Source organism: Chionomys nivalis, chromosome 7, assembly GCF_950005125.1.
Source record: "Chionomys nivalis chromosome 7, mChiNiv1.1, whole genome shotgun sequence".
Taxonomy (NCBI): domain Eukaryota; kingdom Metazoa; phylum Chordata; class Mammalia; order Rodentia; family Cricetidae; genus Chionomys; species Chionomys nivalis.
The window spans coordinates 9,534,076-9,553,929 of NC_080092.1; positions in this window are offsets into that span (position 1 = coordinate 9,534,076).

A 19,854-nucleotide genomic window follows, 5' to 3' on the forward strand; every position below is an offset into this window, starting at 1 on the left:
GAAGAAAAGGTGTTAGTTACTCAGTGGTCTCATATGTTTCTCAGTGCTGGGGGTAGCCCATGGTCCCATGTGTGCTCAGCATGTGCTCTGACATTGAATCACATCCACAGCCCTCTTTTTGCATCTTAAATTGGCTTAGGAAAAGTTTCAATGTCATAAGACCATGGGGTATGTCCCAGGGCACGTGTGCAGAGCTCACACATCTTAGTAGTGAGACATGCATGCTTCTGTGGACTTATCCACACAGCATGCATTTATTAAGCGCCTTCTGAATTCCCTGGATGACACCCCTCACTAGGTCCTCAAAGGATGTTGGGATTAAGCATCTGCCACTGTGTGGCCTACTTGCTCCGGACACGACATGGTCATTCATTGATATCTTAAAGTAGAGACCACCTTGATCAGGTCGGCATAGCAATGAATTGAGCAGACCAATCCAGAAGTAACTGGGTCTGTGATAATAGTAATGGGTAGGCTAACACTTCCAAGAAGAAGGGAGGGGTCACATCACCCTTCTCTGGATTCCAGACACTATTCCCACCTACCCCAACCCCCAATGGCAAGTGATTTAGGAAGATGCTGGACTACACAGGAGATGGAGGAGAGTGAGCTCCATCGTGCAGCTTCCGTGAAATCATCATCCATGGTGGGATGGGACTTTGTGATGATGCAGCAGCTTGGGGGTCACCCATGCTCCTGGAAGCAAACCCTCACCTGTGCTCTTTAAGGGAGCCCGATAAATTCATTGTTTCCCAAACTGAACTTGGATGAGCTCGTTAATGTGACCTGTCATCGAGACCCTATTTGGGATGAGCAGACATTTGTTCCTATCTCTCCAGGAAAATTCCAAGCAAGAGCATCCTCTCTGTGTCCACCCGCATGTGCCCATCTTTGCACTTCTGTGGTCATTTCCTTTGCCTCAGGCAAAAAGAACAAAGGCCATGGTTGGTGGATTTTTTTTCCTAGAAGCTTCATGTGAGGTGGTACAGGAGCATCTCTTCCCCATCCATCCCAAGGGGCTCTCTCGTCACACAATCTCCACTCAACATCAGAGACACACTTCCTGCTCCTCGCTGGAAGAATTAACAACCTTGTCCATCAGTCCACTTTGACCGGACTCACTGAATTCTCTAGAGTGTCAGGCTAATGCCTCTCTAGTGGGGCCTCCCAGGGGGACAAGCTTCTTCTCCTTAAATCATGCTCGAATACATTGATTTCCATCGACAGGAAGCAAGGGAACCCTGCCAGAAACGAACACTAATCTTTTAATTCAGTAGGAATAAAATATGTGACTGATTAAATCTTAATTAACAGTTCACAAAAGGCTGCTTGATGTCAGGCGGCCTGCGCATCTTAATTCGCAGGTGCCGATGATGCTGTTTGCACCCCGAGAGTAGGGCCCTGAGCTTCCCTGGCTGTGGCTACCTTCCTTGCCTTTGTTCTGCTGCATTTCGCTCTTTGCTCTTTCTGCATCCTGTGGCTATCACTGGGATTGATCTGCAAGGGAGAAATTACCATGGCCAAGCTGTATCCCGACCCTGTTCCCCAGTATCCATCTGGAGGCATTGGGAGAGTCTATCAAGTGGAATAAGTTGAGGTTTGCAGCAGTAACAAACACACTCCCATATTGCAATAACTCTCAAGATTTATATACTGGGTACAACAGGTTCATCCTGGATTGGCTGACGTCACAGGTCCTCCATGTTCTCATGGTTGAACCTAGATCTTCAGAGCAAGCACCCTCTTCTACATTGCTCCCATTTGCCCCCATGTGATGAGAGAGAACAAGATGGACACAGTACCATCTCCTAAACCTGTTGTTCCTATTCCACTGACCATCAGCATCAAAGGGTTGACATGACTGAGTGAGCAGAGGACCCAGCACAGAGTGACAGCTTCAGGTCAGCCACGATGGAAGGAGACATTATGGGCATTTCCAGTGCGCATTAAAACTCGGCCCAGCTGTGGTTAGCCATGATCAATGCCTTCATTCCTCCCATGTTCCATAAAAACTTCCTTCTTTTGCCATCTCAATTTGGTCTCCCAGATCACCAACTTCTACAATACACAGCCTTGGGTCTCAGTCTCAATGGTAGTGGAACAGTTCTCTCCCGCCAGTCCCTATGTCAGCCCTATCCACATGCCATGAATATAACAATTCAATGTCTTTTTTAAAATATACTCTTTCATTTACATAAATACAGTCTCTTTTGGGGGAAAATTTTTATTGTTATTATAAATAGAAAATCAATATCATTTCAAGTGAAAAACAAACACAATAAAAACCAAATGAAGATACTAAATTCTGACGGAGTGTTGTTACTGGTCAGACCGTTAAGCCTGAGGCCTCAGTTCTGCAGTGCTGGCTGCTGAGAACATGCCAGACCTGATTAAAACAACATTGAAAACTGAGGTTTGAATGTCGTCTCCATTACAACACGACATCATCTGAAATGTCTCCGTTCAGTCCACTCATCTGTAAATGAGAATGACAGATGGAACCCAGCTCCTGGGGTTGCTGTACGAGCCAAGATAACCTGAAGGATGGGACCCTCACAAGTATGAACTTCAAGACAAAGATCTCTTACATCTCCACCAATGGGCTGGGGGTGAGGCTTGCCTAGTATGAAAAACCTCCTAAATTTCATCCATAGTACAAAAAAAAACAAAAAAAAAACAAAAAAAAAAAACAACAAAACAAAACACATTCAGGAGGTAGAAGGAGGATTAGAAATCCAACATCAAGAACTAGCTTTCGTGGTACCAGAAAATTCCATGCAAGCCTCCAAAGGAGAGAGGCAACCAATAGCCCTACCCCGCTATGATGCCTATGAACCACACTGATGACCCTAAGAGAATGATAACCCTAAGAGTGAAGTAGTGGCAGACATACCTTGGTGATAACCCAGATTGGTGGTAATCAATCTCTCTAATTGGACTTTAGACCTACTCAACAAGAAAGAAACCATGCCTGGTACTGGAAACCTACTCAACACTACTGAAGTCACAGTTGTTGGAGGAGACCCGATAGCAATTAATTTACTAAACCAGCATAATTTCTAAAGAACAATCAAAACATTTGGTTTTATACACACAAATAAATTTAATCTTCACACTTCATCAAGAAAACTTCTATTTGCAACAGACAAAGACCATTTTAGAAAACTATAACCAATCAAAACTCAGAGTTGTGGAGCCCAGTCCCAATGGGTACATCTACAAAACATGCCTACACTTAAAGCTCAGAGACCATTTCTGCCCAGAGGTGGCAGAAAGATTGTATGAGCCAGAGGATCGGAGTTTACTGTGTAGTGGTGTCTCCTAGAAATGTCAGGAACTGTGCCCACGGTTCTCACCAACATGACTGCCCAACACCGTCTGAACAAAGGACAGCACCAATGGACATGCCAAAGTGGGCAGGGAAAGTCCTCAACCATACACAAAGAACTACAAACAACTTATCTGGGAGTGAGAAAGGTAGTCTCCCCCAAGTGGGTTTTCACTGTCAAATGGTCAGCCTTGAAAACATACATACAACTAACATATGGACTGAGCTCTGTGTGTGTGTGTGTGCATGTGTGTGTGTGTGCGTGTGTGTATGTGTGTGTGCATGTGTGTGTGCATGTATGTGTGCATGTGTGTGTGCATGCGTGTGTGTGCGTGCACGTATGTGTCAATAGCTATTGGTGAAAGAAGAGGCAGTGAATTTGAAGGAGAGCAGAGAGGGGTATATGGAAGCCTTGAAGGGAGAAAAGAGGAGGCAGAAATATTATAATTATAATCTAAAATAACATTTTTAAGTATTAAAAAGAGAAATTTAAGGTCATTCTTGGCTATATAATGAGCTCAAGGCTATCCTGGGCTAAGTGAGATCCTGTCTAAAAAAAGAAAAGAAAAAGAAAGAAAGAAAAGAAAAGAAAAATCTTCACGGGGAGGAGAATAAACTTGATTATTTATTGGATAAACCATGGAATCTCAGTCATTACTGACTCCTTAATCTCATACCCACCAGAACTAGAAAAGCAGCAACAACCTCTCTCTTTGCCAGGGCATGTTTGGTCAGCTGCCAGCCTCCCCTCCAAGTACAGGATGACCCTCTATACTTGGACAGATGGGGAATGCACTCCCAGGGGTTCTGCTGAATTTCAGTGTCGTAGTCCTCAAGACATTTTAACACTGCCTTGGATAGATTCATAGGGGGTAGCCATGGGGGCCAGCTGTCACCTCTAACTACATTCTCTGACTCTCAGAGATCATGCCTGAGGCCTGGAAAATGGCAGTCAGCATGTCAGACAGCCCAGACCGGCCAACTGGCGCTGCTCTGTCTCCTGCCAGGCACACATCCTCCCCTGTATCCTTCACTGTATCAGATACAGGTGGTAAATTCCTCCTGCACCAGGTCACAGGTCACTGGGAGAGACATGTTTGCTGTAAAAGAGGCAGGAGATGAAAACGGTGCCCCATAGTGATGTTTCCCATGGCAACACGGAGCTCCTTCTTGCCTGGTCCCTGAGCCTCCAGACTCCTCAGTGCAGCCTCATCCTTCAGGATGGACTGCAAGCTGTAAGTTAAAATAACCCTTTCTTCCCCAAGGTGTTGTTTGTCATGGTGCTTATCACAGCAATAGAAACAAAAGTAAAATTCTGTGCTTTTGAACAAAGACCCCTCCCTGCATGATAAATGCATTCCTTCCAAGGAAAGTCAGCCACACTTTTGTGCATTTGGTTTGTGCTCAATGGAGTGCTCAGCCCTGCAATCCTCCTGCAGCGATGCTGGCTGCCAGGCCATGCTCTGTTCACCTGGGGCTCCCCTTCATCTCACTGGCAAGGGTGATGGCTTGAAAAAACTGGTACCCAAAGGGAGTGGCACTATTAGGAGGTGTGGGTTTGTTGGAGTGGGTGTGGCCTTGTTGGAGAAAGTGTGTCACTGTGGGGGCAAGCTTTGAAGTCTTTTCCTCAAGCTTCCCTCAGTGTGAGTCAATCAATCAACTTCCTGTTGCCTACCTCTCAAGAGGTGAGGTCTCTCAGCTCCAGCACCATGTCTACCTGCATGCTACCATGCTCCCCGTCATGATGATAATGGACTGAATCTCTGAAACTGTAAGTCACCACCTCAATTAAATATAAATATTTTCTTTGTAAGAGTTGCTGTGGTCATGGTGTCTCTTTACATAAAAAAAAAAAAAAAGACATCACCATTCTGGGGCTGCCCTTCATTCTGGACCAGCGCCAACAGATTCTTTACTTTTCTCCACACTGTGACAAGATGCCTGACTCAGGTGGCCTAAGGGGGAAGGAGCTCACTGTGATTGGTGGCCAGAGAAGATTCCCTGTTCTTGCTATTTCCTTTTGCCTTTTTTTTCAGTTCAAGGTCCCAGCACCCCTGTGGGATAGTGTCACCCACATTCAGAGTGATCCTCCATCCTCAGTTAAGCTTCTATAGAGGCACAGGCACACCCAGAGGAGTGTCTTCCAGGTGACTCCAAAGCCATCCAATCTGGCGACACCTCCAAAATAGTGAGCTTTGGGGACATGGGGCCAGAAAGGGAACTTCAGGGGTAAACAGCAACCCTCGCTCTGCCTCGGCTTCCTGGATGGACGGTAGCTGCAAGCCAAATAAACCTTTTCCTCCTCATGGGGTTTTTGGTCACTGCTTATTTCAGCATCAGGGAGGCAAACTAGAACACTCACCCACTGTAGAGTGGGTGCCATGAGAAAGACCCCACCATTGCCACATTCTCAGGGACGCTCCGTAAATTGAGCTGCAGGCGGTGAAGGAGGAAAAGGAAAAAGGGGAACTGTCTCAGCACTCAGAAAAGAGGGCAGAGAGAGAGAGGGGCCATGATGGTCTCTGGGTTGCTACTGTCATAAAATATGGTCCTCTGAAGAGCTGCAATGTCATCGTTTCCGTCCACTGTGCCTGATGGCAAGAGCCCATCACAGTTGATTCTGCGGACTGTGGACATTCCCTCGTGGAAGGAGAGGATGCTGTGAGTCATGTGACCTGGTGGTCTAGCCACCCCTCCCAGTCATCCTATTCAGTCCTTCCATAGTTGCTCCAGTGTCTCCGGACAGGGCTAGAATACACAGGTTATGGACATTAATGGGTGGAACTCCATCACCCATGCCAGGTTAAGATTTTCCAATACAGCAGTTCTGGGGTCACCCACATTCCTGTAGGCTGCCCCTTACCCATACTCTGGAAGTAAGCCCAGTAAACTCATTGGCTCCCCCAGGGTAAAATCTGATAGAAGCATACTTTGTTTTATCATTGGAACCTTATGAGGAAGGGGGAGACATTTATGTTTCCCCAGGGAAGAAATTCTGGAAACAACTACAAACACCTTGTCAAGGCCGTCAGTAGCTATGACTGTTGGGACTGCTTTCTTAGTTAAGAGGAACCCCGGAATCCCGCTTCATCCCACATCCTGGACCATGGAGTGATTTGGCAACTGTGCTGAGAAGCTTGGCCGGACCATAAACAAAGGACTGGACATCATGATGGGGACCTCGGAAGTGCAGCCTGCCTTGTGCACACACCCGCAGGGGGCACTGCACTTCACAGTGTGTGTAAGTGACGTGATCCAGAGCTTCACCGACCTTCCTCTTCCAGAGAGAGCAGCATAGTTTCAACCAAAGTCTGGCTGGAACTAAGGGCCTCTTCTGGAAAATCCAAGCATCTGGCTGCAGAGGTCCACTGGGGACTCCCGCTTCCTCCTTGGGAACGAATGCCAGTCATTAGAGTGAGCAGGTTTGGAGGGCTCGTGAGTGGGAGGCAGACCTGGGGCTATGTGACAGCTGATTGCCCTCCTTGGGACTTGCCTTCTCCTCTGTCTTGTGGAGACACTAACTCCAGCTCCTCTGAGGGCTGTTAAGAGCAATGACTCTGCAAACACAGGCCAAGTCCTCAGAGAATGTCAGACAAGGTGAATACTCATCTGTTCGTGTGTACAGCTGACCACCTCCCTCCCCATTCAAAGTGCTGGAAATTCTTACTGCTCATCCTAATAAAATCCACCCCCACAATAAACCGTCCTGAGTGTGTACCTGGGCAGTGGGGACTCTGAACAGTGAAGCTGACCTGGTGACAGTGGTTTACGACAGCAAACCCCTAAGTTTCTCCTTCAGTAATCACAAGCCCACAGCCACATCAGAGTCACAATAGTGTGACCCTGGCCACAGTGTTAACCCCCACCTAGTATGGCTGGGGAGGTGACTCAGTGGGTAAAATGTCGACCACACAAAGAGGTCCTGAGTTCAGATTCCCCAGCGCACACATAAAAACCAAGCCTGGTGGCACATGGATTCCACCACCTAGTGCTGGGTGCAGGTGGTGGAATCAGGTGGATCCCACAGCTTGTGACCCACACTCGTCTAGCCAACTGATGCACTCAGTGGGAGACTGTCTCAAACAAGTGCAGAGTGAGAGAGAGAGAGACTCGGTGTGGACCTCGGGCCTGCACACCACGTAAACACACACACACACACACACACACACAATTATACACACACACACACCATTCATACACACGTACACTGATAATAATAATTTAAAATATTTTAAAATTCTGGGTTTTGTGTTGTTTTTGTTCCTGTGAGATTTTCCTCTTGCTTATATATTTGTTAATTTTTCTTTGGCAGAACTGGGGCCCTGTGCATGCTAGGCATGCATTTACTAACTGTGAGACACCCTAGCTCTTGTTTCTGGTTTAGTTTTGAGATGAAGGGTTCTTCTAACTGACAGTTCCTGCCTCAGCTCCCTGAGCACCATAATCACAGGTGTGCGTTGCCGTGTCCAGACAAGCAGCTGTTATGTCGTTTTGATGACTAGACAGACATAGGGACAGACTGAAACAGACCTGGCAGTGAGGTTCCAGCCTGACTCAGAAATGCGACTAACCAGATTATAGCAGGAGGAAGAAGCCGGGAACAATATTTGCCAAAATGCTCACCACACTCCCTTCCTGCTAGGACAGTGAAAGGAGATTGGTCTTTTTAGTGTCCATGTCCTAGGTCTTCTATAAGGAAAAGCTAAGACTTCTACATGCCTCAAAACACCTTCACCTGCTACCCTCCTATTCATCTGGTTTTGGACCAAAAAACACATAAACTAGATCAGCCTTGCCCCCTCCTGTGCTATCCTATGCCTATCCCAGGTGCTATTGACAGTGACAGTGCAGGGTGGTGGAAACACGTGCCCTGATTCTCAGCACAGGGGGCCATGCTGTCATTTACCCAGTTTGGTGATGTGAAGACTGCAGGGACACTAGAATGGGGTATGGCCCTGGACATGGCTGCTGGGCTTCAGATCAACTGGAGCCCAGAACAGTTTGTTTTCAACATACAGGAAGCTCGGAAGGGCTTTGGGAAAGGGGCTTAGGCTCCCAGACAGCTGCTGTCCATGAGGCTCCAGAAGGTGGTGGCAGAAGAGGCATGCCAAAAGCAAAGAGAAGCCAAGGGCCCTCTCCATAGGCTGCCTTCCTTGTTCAGAGCCTCACAGCAGAAATGATGCATGTCCCTGGATGGCCTGTACCTGCCTGCTTCACTTAACTAAACTCACTTCTGTTTGCTTCTGCAGAAACAAGCCCCACATTCTGAAGGAGCTGCTCATGAGCCCCAGTGAATCCCACACCCCATACCGACATCACCTACCAGTCCTTGGGATCCTGTAGACTGAAGCCTCCCCTCCTGCCTCTCCTCCAACCCAGTGAGGAGTGCAAGGATTCCAAGGCCTCCTCTGTACCTCCCCACTACACGCACGGCTCACACACACCATCACACTGCATGTGTACACACACACAGCTCACACACACCATACACACTGCATGTGTACATGCGCATATCCACAAACATGCATTTGTGTACACATGCACCAGAACAAGAAAACTCATGCTCACCATGTTCACACACTAAATGTGCTAACCACATGTACAAACCTAGCTACACACACAAACACACACAGTTAGCTGCAACTCTTCAAGGCCAAGTTTTAATGCCCTTGGGTCATATACCTAGAGCTATTCAGAATCTTTCAAAGCATGTGCTTGCTGCCCTAATTCTTTTTCCTCTCTAGTCAAAGCCTCAATGTCAAGCAAATGCTTCCCTGACATGTGTTAATTAAACACATTTCTCAGGGCTGGGGATGTAGCTCAGTTGGAAGAGCGCTTGTGTGGCATGCACAGAGCCCTAAGTTTGATCCCCAGGACTGTGTAAATGGTGCATGGTGGCATGTGGCTATAATTCTAGTACATAAAAGAGTGAAATGGAAAGATGAAAATCAGGTCAGCTATATAGCAAATTCAAGGTCAGCCTAGGCTCAAAGAGAGAGAAGGAAGGAAGGAAGGAAGGAAGGAAGGAAGGAAGGAAGGAAGGAAGGAAGGAAGGAAGGAAGGAAGGGGAAGGGAAGGAAAGGAAAGGGAAGGAAAGGAAAAAGTCAGATTCTGTCTCAGAAAAAAAAGAAAGCCTCTCTGGACATCCAATAAGTCTCATAGAAACAGGAATCATGCCTATCTTCTATACCAGGAACACAACACATCCACATTAAAAAAAAAAAATGTGCAGGAAGGGAACACTATACCCATTTTAAAGATAAGAAACTGACCCACCTGTAAATCAGCTGTCACCAGAACCCAGCTCTCTCAGGACTGGGAGGTGCCATGCGTGTCATTGGTTACCATTTATCATAGACATACACCAGACCCCCACATCTGCTGTCCAACTACTGACACTGTAGCTCAGAGTCTCAGGTGCATCTTCTACTGCCCAGCTTCCCTCTTGGACCCTGCTGGCTGTTTTCCATTTCCAAGTTAGCCTCAGCCATTACATCATCTGCTCACAAACAGCACTGTGTGCTTCCCCAACAACAGAGGATATTTTGAAAGACAGCATGTCACGATGACCCATGATGCCTTAATGAAATCCAATGTCTGTCTATTGTCAAGAAGACCCCTTCGCAAAACCCCTTTGGTGATTCTGAGAGAGCCAGGTACTGAGTACTAAGAGTGTCGTTGGTGTCTGGCAACCCAAGGAGGCCCCTTCCTGCCCCTCACTCCTCTGTTTTCTGAGGACATGGTGCTATCTATTCTCCCATGCTTCATTTCCAAAAATGGCTCTGCATCTCCTCAGCATTCTTTTATTGACCCCACAGAGACTTGCCCTGCTTGCCAGGACTCCAGATGTTTGGCCTGCTTCTAGGTTTAGGATGGCCACAGAACCTGCATCTGATGCTCAAGGCATGCCTAGCGGTGGCTGCACAACTCTGGTCTTGTGTGTGCCAAATCCTAGCACACAGATATCAAAGCTACCCGAACCCAGCAGATACCCAGGCAACTGCTGCTCTAGGAAAAGATGTGAGGACACCTAACATGTCTAGTTCACTGTGCAAGCAAAGGAGGAGCCTCCTTCCAGGGAGAAGCCTTCGGGCCCTGTCTTAATTCATTCTCTCTGCTATGATAAGGAGTTATGTCCAAAATAATTTGAGTAAGAAAATATATACTATTTGGATTATATATCCTGGCCAGTCCATCACAGGAAGTCAAGGCAGGAACTCAAGCAGGGCAGGAACCTGGAGGCATAACAGAGGAACACTGTGCACTCACTGGCTTGCTCTCCAGGCTCATGCTCAGTACCACCTGCCCAGAGAGGGTACCATGAGCAGGGGACTGAATCCTGCCCCATCATGATTAATCAAGATAATGCCCCACAGACTTCCCTATGGGCTGATCTTATGGAAGTATTTTTTCTCTGAGGTTCTGTCCTCCCAGGTGACTCTACCTCTTATTTAAATTTTTTTATTGTTTTTATTGAGCTATATATTTCTCTCTGCTCCCCTCCCTTCCTCCCCTCAACTTCTTCTACCCTCTCCCATGATCCCAACACTTCCAATTTACTCAAGAGAGCTTGTCTTTTTCTACTTCCCATGTAGATTAGATACATGTGTGACTCTCTTAGGGTCCTCTTTGTTATCTAGGTTCTCTGGGATTGTGAATTGTAGGCTAGTTTTCCTTTGCTTTATGTCTAAAAGCCACTTAGTAGTGAGTACATATGATATTTGTCTTTCTGAGTCTGGGTTACTTCACTCAATGTGGTTCTTTCTAGATCCATCCATTGGCCTACAAATTTCAAGATGTTGTTATTTTTTCCACTGTATAATACTCCATTGTATAAATGTACCACATTTTCTTTATCCATTCTTCAGATGAGGGGTATTTAGGTTGTTTCCAGATTCTGGTTATGACAAATAATGCTGCTATGAACATATTTGAGTACATGTCCTTGTGGTATGATTGAGCATCCTTTGGGTATATACCCAAAGGTGGTATTGATGGGTCTTGAGATAGCATGTTTTCTAATTTTCTGAGTAATTGCTATACTGATTTCCAAAGCAGCTGTACCAGTTTGCACTCCCACCAGCAATGCAGGAGTGTTCCCTTTACCCCACATCCTCTCCAACATAAGTTGTCATCAGTGTTTTTGATCTTGGCCATTCTTATAGGTGTAAGATGGAATCTCAGAGTTGTTTTGATTTGCATTTCTCTAATGGCCAAGGATGTTGAGTATTTCCTTAAGTGTCTTTTAGACATTTAAGATTCCTCTGTTGAGAGTTCTCTGTTTAGATCTATACTCCATTTTTTAATTGAATTTTTTGTTCTTTTGATGACCAATTTCTTGAGTTTTTTGTATATTTTGGAGATCAGCCCTTTGTCTGATATGAGATTGGTGAAGATCTTTTCCCATTTTGTAAGCTGCCGTTTTGTTTTGTGTCTGTGTCCTTTACTTTACAGAAGCTTCTCAGTTTTAGGAGGTCCCATTTATTAATTGTTACTCTCAGTGTCTGTGCTACTAGAGTTATATTTAGGAAGTGGTTTCCTGTGCCAATGTATTCAAGTGTATTTCCAACTATCTCTCCTATGAGCTTCAATGTGGTGGGTTTTATGTTGAGGTCTTTGATCCATTTGGACTTGATTTGTGCATGGCAATAGATATGGATCTATTTTCATTCTTCTACATGTTGATATCCAATTATGCCAGCACCATTTGTTGAATGTGCTTTTTTCCATTTTATTTATTTATTTATTTATTTATTTGCTTCTTTGTCAAAAATCACATGTTTGTAGGTGCGTGGATTGATATCTGGGTCTTCAACTGAGTTCCATTGATCCTCCTCCAATACCAAGCTGTTTTCAGTACTGTAGCTCTATAGTTAAGTTTAAAGTCAGGGCTTGTGATGCGTCCAGAAGTTCTTTTATTGTACAGGATTGTTTCTGTTACCCTGGATTTTTTCTTCGTAATGTCTTCGTGTGGTTTGAATATTAGAGCAGTTGTAGCCTCATAAAAACAGTTTGGCAATGTTCCTTTTGTTTCTATTGTGTGGAACAATTTGAGGAGTATTAGCTCTTCTATTTGATATTAGTTCTTCTTTGAAAACGTTGTATAATTCTTTGCTGAAACCATCTGGTCCTGAGTTGTTTTGTTGTTGTTTTGTTGTAGTTGTTTGGGGTTTTTTTTGTTTTTTTTGTTTGTTTGTTTGTTTGTTTGTTTGTTTTGGTTAAGAGACTTTTGATGACTGTTTCTATTCCTTTAACAGTCATAGGCCTATTTAATTTGTTTATCTGGTCTTTATTTAATTTCAGTAAGTGATATTTATCCAGAAAATTATCCATTTCCTTTAAATTCTCCAATTTTGTGGAGTACAGGTTTTCAAAGTGTGACCTGATGATTCTCTGGATTTTCTCCATATCTGTTGTTATGTTTCCCTCTTTGTGTCTGACTTTGTTAATTTGGATATTCTCTCTCTGCCTTTTGGTTAGTTTGGATAAAGATTTGTTTATTTTGCCGGGCGGTGGTGGCGCACGCCTTTAATCCCAGCACTCGGGAGGCAGAGGCAGGCAGATCTCTGTGAGTTCAAGACCAGCCTGGTCTACAAGAGGTAGTTCCAGGACAGGCTCCAAAACCACAGAGAAACCCTGTCTCGAAAAAGCAAAAAAAAAAAAAAAAAAAAAAAAAAAGATTTGTCTATTTTGTTGATTTTCTCAAAGAACCAACTATTTGTCTCATTGATTCTTTGTATTGTTTTCTTTGTTTCTATTTTATTGATTTCAGTTCTCAATTTGATTATTTCCTGCCATCTAGCTCTCCTGGGTGACTTTGTTTCTTTTTGTTCTAGAGTTTTCAGGTATTCTGTTAACTCACTAGTGTTGTGGGACAATGGTCTGTGCCCTGTCACTTGTATTTTAAATAAATGCTGATTGGCCAGTAGCCAGGCAGGAAGTAGAGGCGGGGAAACCAGCCAGAAAGTAGAGGCTGGGCAATGAGTATTCTGAGAAGAGGGAAGTTTCAGTATGCAGTAATCATCCAGACAGAGAGGAAGCCAGACACAGAGCAAGCAAGATGTGACTGCCTCGCCGAAAAAGGTACCAAGTCACGTGGCTAACACAGTCAAGAATTATGGGCTAATATAAGTTGTAAGAATTAATAAGAAGCCTGAGATAGATACTAGGCCAATCAGTTTATAATTAATGTAGACCTCTGTGTGATTTCTTTGGGACTTAACAACTGCAGGAACAGGGCAGGACTGAAACCTCAGTCAACACACTAGTATGGGATTTTTCCAGCTTCTTCATGTAGACATTTAGTGTTGTGAACTTTCCACTTAACATTGCTCTCTCTCATTGTGTCCCATAAATTTGGGTATGTTGTACGGTCATTTTCATTGAATTTTAGGAAGTCTTTAATTTCTTCCTTGACACATTGATAATTCAGATGAGCATTGTTTAATTTCCATGTGTTTTGGGGCTTTCTGAAATTAATGTTGCTATTGAAATCTAATTTTAAGTCATGATGATCTGATAATATAAATGGGGTTATTCCAATTCTTTTGTATCTGTTTGCTTTGTTACCTAGTATGTGGTCAATTTTTGAGACGGTTCCATGAGGTGCTGAGAAGAAGGTATATTCTTTTGTGTTTGGATAGAATGTTCTGTAGATGACTATTAAATCAATTTGAGTCATAGCATCTGTTAGCTCCCTTATTTTTCTGATAAGTTCTGTCTAGCAGTCCCGTCAAGTGGTGAGAGTGGAGTGTTGACGTCTCCCACCATTAGTGTGTGTGGTTTAGTGTGTGATTTAAGCTTTAGTAATGTTTCTTTTACATATGAGGGCGCCCTTGTGTTTGGGGCATAGATGTTCAGTACTGAGATTTCCTCCTGATGTATTTTTCCTGTGACAAATATGAAATGTCCCTCTTTGTCTCCTCTCTTGTATAAACTTTTTCCCCTTATATAAACTCAAGGTCACTCAGGGCTGCAGCTGAAGGTCTGACCTTGATAGTTGACTGTTTTTCCTTTTGCCCAAGCAAAGGTGGTCTGCTAAGCATGCCATGCACCATGCCCAGAGCCAGTGGCAGCCTTGGGTAAGGATAGTTTACACCAAGACAGGGGGCTGAGCTGGCTCTGGGGAAGCCAGGGGGTGACAGGCCCAGAATACTAAAGCTGAGCAGTCAAGTTCTGCTCCAGCTAAGAACCTATGATATGTGGTCAAAATTCCCCACAGTAAGCCAAGCAGATACACAAAACCCATGCGGTGTGCCCACTAGAGAACTGACTTCAAAGGGGTGACAAACTATGATAGCTAAAGACCTGCACTGACCTTCTACTACACCAAGAAAGGGGAGAGACTGTCCCGGTCACAGGCTCAGCGGTGAGGGCTGGGCCTTGCTCAGAGGTGAGGACTGGACCTTGCTCAAAGGTGAGGGCTGGGCCTTGCTCAGAGGTGAGGGCTGGGCCTTGCTCAGAGGTGAGGCACTTGCGTAGCATACACCAGGCCCTGGATTACATCCCTCAGCACAGTGAAAATACAGCATTAGGGAAAGGGCTGAGGAAACAAAGGGATGCTGTGAACAGTGATGCCCACTACTTCCTGCTGGACATGTAGCTGTATTTCATGGCAATGAGGGTGGGCCCAGAGGACAGGAATGGCAGCTAACAGCAGTTTTCTAGGTATCCATCTTATGGTAATGGGAGTATCAAAACAACACCTGCCTACTGCCACCTGTCTGGTCAGACAGGCTTAGCCACGCTACACCTGCGGCTCTTGCAGGCCTCAGCTCAGGACTGAGCCAGGCTGCATACAACTTGAGGCTATGTGCGGAAGACCCATACTCAGCATCCCCTGGACTATGGAAAACTTTTCTTTATGATTCCACTGATGGCACTGTCTTGGGAGTTCATGGACCACTCGTGGGGCGAGGCCTACCTGGAGGCAGTGGGTCTGCAGTGCGGATGCTAGGCAAACCTTCGGGGCTACAGCCAGGTTCTGCTTCCTACCTGAGTTCTCTCTGCTTCCTGCACCTGTCCAGATGTGACAAGCTAAGCTTCCAACTCTCAGAAAGAGTTCTAGCCACCTTGACTTCCCCATCACTGTAGACATTTTGAAATCCCTCTGAAACCCTGAGACAAAATAATCTTCTCCTCCCTTCTATGAGGAATTCCATCGTTGCAATGGGAAAAGCCACAAACGTGTGGCATCTGTTTTTGGCTGTAGGTCACTTTAGCTCCCAGAATCTGTCCATGTCACTGATGCTCTAGCATCTCCAGCATGGCCTCCCAGGGACAGTCCTTGATTCTCTGCCACTTGGCACCTCGCCCTTGGCCACTTGCTTCACAGAGACCCCAGTGAAGCAAGTACCTCAGGCAGTTTTGCGTGTACAGTGCGATGGACAGGGCATCTCTTCATTGTCACTTGTCACACTTGGAGAAATGGGTCCCCGGAGGTCAGAGCCTTAGGAGGTAGGGACAACGAAGACACCCAAAGGTCTACATTCCATGCATGGTACACACTGAATGGTGCACACTGAATGGTACACACTGAATGGTGCACACTGAATGGTACACACTGAGGCAGCAGCATGGAGGCAGGAGGAACAGAGAGCCCATCTTCATGTGGCCACCCACAGGCCTAAGTGACAAACAGAACACAGTGAACTCCAAGCCCCCAGTCCTATCCCCAGGCACAGCACATGACTCAGAACCCAGAGCCACCGTGCAGCATTACAGCCTTCCTGCCAATCACAATCCTAGTGATAAACCAGCAGGGACAGCAGGAGAAAATGCAGGTAACAGGGAGGATGGTGCTAGGTGTCGATGATGTGCTTCTTCCTGGGTTAAAGACGGAGGTGGAAGATGAGGTGACAAGAGAGAATGCCTGGTTGCAGGGGCTCTACATGGAGGGCTGAGCAACCAAGAGGTTGATCCATTCTGTGCTGAAACTTAAATGGCATCGAAGAGATTTGACAAGATGCAAGGCTGACAATGCCATGTGAATTCATCAGGGATTAGGGGCACTGGGCAGTAGGGAGCCAGTGAAGGTGTAAGGCAGAGGGCAGCACTCTTAGGTGAGGCTTCACGGGACCACGTCTGGGTGCACAGGAGATGTGCACACAGGCTGCTGTTGCCTTGGGCCAAAAGGAGATGAGGTAGAGTTGTGAGAAGAAATCAGGGTTCCAGGAAAAACAGAAAAAAGAAGCTCAGAGTCAGCTCCTGTGTGGGTGGTAGGTAATGGGGTATGATTGGTTGATGGATTATGGGACCAAAGAAAGGCAGCAAACAGAGGATTATGGAACCAAAGAAAGGCAGAAAACAGAGCAAAAATGAGATGTGTGACAAAACTTTCCCTGGAGAGACACAACACGCACATCTACTCCCCCAGACAGGGAGCCCATGACAGACAAAAGGACAGATGCCAAAGTCCCACTTGGTGAACCAGTGAGCTTTATTTAGATTACTTACAGGAAAATGGGTAAGCAGTTACTCACAAGAACTGAAATAACTCAAAGCCAGCTGCATCACCAAGACCCACCCCAGCCTGGGTGACGATCTCAAAAGCTGAGAGTCTGAAGCTCACTGCACAGCCTGCAGGCAGCTCAACAGATCTGGGAGTGTCCTTTCCAGGTGACCCTGCTCTCGACCCTTTCCAGGCAGTTAGGCTGCTTTCTGGGTCTTCCGTGCAGCTGGGAGCATCTTCTTTGCAGCTTGGCTTCTCTAAGTGTGACTCTCGGCAGGCTGGGTTGTTCACTTGGCAGGGAGGGGCCCACTAAGTCTGCTGAGTTTTAGAGACTTCCTGGAGCTCTTCTGAGTGGCTTGCCCTCCTGCATGAGCAGCTTCCCTGCAGGAAGAACTGTTTCAATTTCCAAGAAAACTGTTACACAACATGAGGGCTCTCCTGGAACATTCCAGCAGGTTGCTAAAATCCCAGCCCTCAGGGGCATGGGCTGAGGCAGGGTTATGAGTTCTAGGCTAGTCTGATCTTCATGACAAGACTCTGTCTCAGAAAAACAAAATAATACCTAAAACTACATATGTATAATAGTTCATATACATCTACATTTCATTAACTCACATGCTATATAAATTTTATATACTACATAAAAATACATTGCCAAACACAAGGCTAATGATGACAGTTCTCCACTGTGGGTGTATCTGATAACTCACAGACTGTGCCTTAGCATCTGTGACCTTTACTGATTTGCATCTTGTAACTTCAGCAACAAGGCTTTTAAACTCTAGAAAAGGATTGTACATTATCACTCATTTGTTTTAACATGGGACAAGGAAAATACAAAGAAATTCAGAAAGAAGGAGGGCAGAGAGAGGAGGGAAGAGAGAGGAAGGGATGGGAAAGAGAAAGACAAAGGAAGACTGGAGGGAGAGGAAGGAGGGAGGGAGAGAGGAGGAGGGATGATAGAGGGAAACTTCCTCCAAATGCCCCTTTCCACCTTAACCTGTGACTCTGCCTCCCAGGGGACAGTGTCTGGAGGCATCTGGAATTGTGGAAATTACAGCAGGGGCTGCCATGGTGCCCAGGAGATGCCCGGCAGCTGGGTAATGCCACAACATGCCAGACTCAAAGTCTCTGCCCCTCCCTGCTTCCTCGGCTGGTTTTCCAACATCCTGACAGGAAATCCACTTGAGACAGAGCCTCGCTGTTTAACTCTTGCTGGCCTCGAACTCACAGAACTCCACTTGCCTCTGCCTCAACATGCTAGTGTTTAAGGCATGTGCCACCACACATGGTTACTTTCCTACTTGAGAAAAAAGCAACCTCACTGGAGCTGAAGCCAACAAATAATGAAAGGCTGGGCCCTCCCTCCTGCCTCTCAGCTGCCAGCTCCCCAACCTTGACCTCTGACCTTGCCCACTGCACACAAACCACAGTGTGTAGGATTTTGCACCTGACTTGGTTGCTGACCCTCACAAGTCCCAGCATCTGCCCTGGGCCTTTCCCCCACCCCTGCTCTAAGGCTCCAGGTGCTGGCCAGGCAGACTGCCTCAAGGCCCCTTGAGAGGCGTGAGCAGCAGCTTCCCTGACACTTCCGCCAGGCTCTCTAGTCCGGTGTGGGCCAAGGCACATTCCTTCCCAGCCGTACCAGGAGAGAGTCTGTTTCTTCAGGGTTTTTGTTTTGTTTTTGTTTGTTTGTTTTTTAGTTTTTCAAGACCAGGTTTCTCTGTAGTTTTGGAGCCTGTCCTGTAACTAGCTCTTGTAGACCAGGTTGGCCCTGAACTCACAGAGATCTGCCTGCCTCTGCCTCCCGAGTGCTGGCATTAAGGGTGTGCACCACCACTGCCAGGCTGTTTTGTCAGTTTATTAACTGCTAGAACCTTCCCTAAGGCTGCGAGTGCAGGAACTCTGTTACAGTGAAATGAAATCCCTAACAAGTTATGGGCATGAGAATCAAGGAGACCCCTTTTGAGCTGCATTTACTTAACAGGCCCTAGCTTCAGCAACCCGAATGTTAAGAGTGTCATCAGATACCTATATAAAGAAGTTTTTCACAGGCCTGATTGACCCAAAAATCTCCCATTTATTCTTCAAAATTCAGTTTTGAATTCACTGCTTCCAGAAGCCCTCTGAATACTCCCCCTGGAGCCGAAGTTACTGCCCAATAGTCAATGTTCCCCATCAGTGCTGGAGTGTTTATTGACAGGATGACTTTAACCCTTCAATAAACTTGTTGCTAGGTAACTGATTGGAGTAACATACTGGTCATTATGGCAGCAACCGCTTAGAAGAGCCTGTGACCAGTCAACATGGACAGACCCGAGATTTCTGATGGAATCGCCCACTCACACACAGTACCCTCATACAGGGCTTAGAGTTGGCAGCTTGAAAGTCTCGTGCCATGAAGCCCAGGACAGATACTTGTGGGGAGCGACATCACATGGAGGGGTGGGAAACAGCGAGAAGAGAAAGGTTAAAACACGGGGTTTGGATGACAGCGTCAAGAGTCTGGATCCAACCATACTGGAGGCAGCACTAGTTGCAGAATCTCAACCACATGATCTATAGCCTTTCTAGTGTGGAAGTCAGGGACCCGTTGCTTGCAACAGCAGGACCCCAGATCAGAACACTGTCTAAGCCACGAATGAGGCTCACTAAGAGCAAATATGACTGACCCATCCATACGGGAAACATCAGGGCTGCCAGGAAAGCTATCCTGGAAGTCCCAAAGTGCCCAGATCAACTGATCTGGAGACTTAGTGTATGGCCTTGTGACCCACTTGGAGGGGAAAGCAAAGCCCAAAAGGTCTGGATACCATGCCCTGAATTACCCTAGAACCTGTCTGCTATGTCCGGGGAAAACCCAATGCTTGGCATAGTATTCACACAGTTGGCATTTAGCCTGCCCTGTGGGACCAGGTGAGGATCCCAGCCTGCTGTTCTGGAGCCTCGGGCTAGAGGAAACCACTGAGCTCTGGCACGGAAAGGAGGCAGCACAGACTCCAGGCTTGACCCTGTCCCCATCACCGTCTCCACCCTGAAGGAACTGTGTCCCTTCTTTAGCTCTTAGACTATTAAA